The sequence below is a fragment of the Dendrobium catenatum genome, unplaced genomic scaffold (assembly GCF_001605985.2).
Source record: "Dendrobium catenatum unplaced genomic scaffold, ASM160598v2 fragScaff_scaffold_853, whole genome shotgun sequence".
NCBI lineage: Eukaryota > Viridiplantae > Streptophyta > Magnoliopsida > Asparagales > Orchidaceae > Dendrobium > Dendrobium catenatum.
Window position 1 is genome coordinate 6912695 of NW_021319315.1, and position 2189 is coordinate 6914883.

Genomic DNA, 2189 nt, shown 5'->3' on the forward strand with positions numbered 1-2189 from the left:
AAAAATTTTGTCCGGACGAACCTATAATTCGTCCCAGGACGAAGTGAACCGACTCTGAAATTTTAGTGATGTTCTGCAATTTTTAGGAACCAACCTATGGAATATCCGTTCGTACCGGACGAACCTAGTTAGTACCGGATGATGTGTGTGTACGAAGTCATTTCATAACCATATACATTTGGTTCGTTTCCAACGCATTTAAGTAAAATCATCCAGAACGATCCACGATCGTACGGGACGATCCAATGCGTATCGACTTGAAAATTTGCAGTTTTTGGACGATTTTTCTTGTCTCTCCTATATAAAGTCCAAACTAAACTGCCACTTAATCTTTTTGTCCACTGATCTTCGTGCCTATTGAAAGAAGAGTCAAGGAGAGAGTGTAAGAGAGTGTTCGAAGGAGGATTCCTACTACTGGAGCGTGAAGGCTTCACTTGGTATTCAAAGGTAAGAATCTCTACTTGTTGATTTGAGATTACTTCACTCTTTTCTTTCTTCCTTCTAGATTTCTTGTGAGAAGATCTATCAAGGAGATTCGGTTCTCTGCTGACACTTGGAGAGTGTGAACAACCGAATGGTTCTCTGCCCACACTTGGAGAGTGTGAACAGCCAAAGAGTTCTCTACCCACACTTGAAGAGTGTGAACAGTCTAAGGGTTCTCTGCCCACACTTGAAGAGTGTGAACAGCTGAAGGGTTCCCTGCCTACACCTGGAGAGTGTAAAAGGATGACGGTTCTCTTCCAACACTGTGGATAGTGTAAAAGGATGACGGTTCTCTGCCAATACTGGGGATAGTGTAAAAGGACGATGGTTCTCTGCCACACTGGGTAGTGATGGAAAGAGTGTCTGTAAAGGCTTCTCCGCCTTGTTGTGGGTGCAAAAGGAGAGTCGCTAGTGGTATTAGTGCAATACTCAGAGGGTGCCTCCGGGGAGTGGATGTATGTCAAGTTTGACCGAACCACTATAAATCTTGTGTCTTTTATTTTTCGTTGCGTTTTATTTGTGATTTTTATTTCTAATTTGTGGTTGAAAAATCTATTTCTACAAAACTCATTAAAGTTTATTTTTTGGTTTAAAAAATAAAAAAAGGATTAATTTTTAATTACCAATTCAACCCCCCCTCTTGGTTAGCCGCTGGGACATAAGCTTAGGTTTAACAACCTAATTCATAGTGATCGAGTTTCAGCACCATACATTTATGGTGCTAATTTCTCATACATTTTATAAGCTTTATATAATTAGATATTGTTATAATCGGGAACCCGGCCATATGTTTTGATAATTACAAAGATTATTGTATTTTTATTTACTTATCCCTATTTTATACATATCATATATATTTTTTCTATGTATTACTAACATTTTTAGTTTAGCATATACAAATATAGTAAAAAAAATATAGCTCAAGAAAGTGTTGCATGGGTTAGTCATTATTCGAAAGAGTATGAATTTTATTTTTCTTGAGTCAATTTTTGTAATAGTTATATATTGGCTAAGCAATCATGCATATACACCTAAAGGGGAGTGAAATTAAATATATTAAATTTTTTTCAAAACTCATACAATACGATCTTGATCTTTGTGTACGAACTATTCAATAAAAAATTAATTAAAATATTTAATTAAATGAGAAAATTTTATCATGGGTTATAACTAATCGTATTGCACGACCTGCTAAATTTAAAATCCCTGCTGTTGAAGTTTAGTGTTGACCTCTGTATAATACCCAAAAAAATGATGAAAATGAAATGCATACCTGCACTCTACCGTAAATCCTTGAAATCCAGCTCGATACCTCGGAACCATCGAAATACCTAAGCGAATCCTGCAAATACCGCTGAAATCCTGTAGATCGGCGCCGCTCCAGTCACTTCTCCGTAAGATATGCTCAAATCATGTGACCGTTGTCCAAAACGACGCTACGTCTCATCGTTAAAAAGGAAGGGAAGATGCCTCCATACTGCTGCTCTCGACTCCCATAGCCCCTTCCATTGGCTGCTATGCTCCCACGCACGACCAAGACTCTCCCCCATCGCTCGTCCACTTCCCACGCCAGAACTCCACCCAAACCTCCGACCCCATCTCGATCTCCACTGAAGTCGGCGACATACCTCCTGATGATTTCCCGATCTCAGAGAGAGAGAGAGAGAGAGAGAGAGAGAGAGAGAGAGAGAGAGCGCGAACCCTTA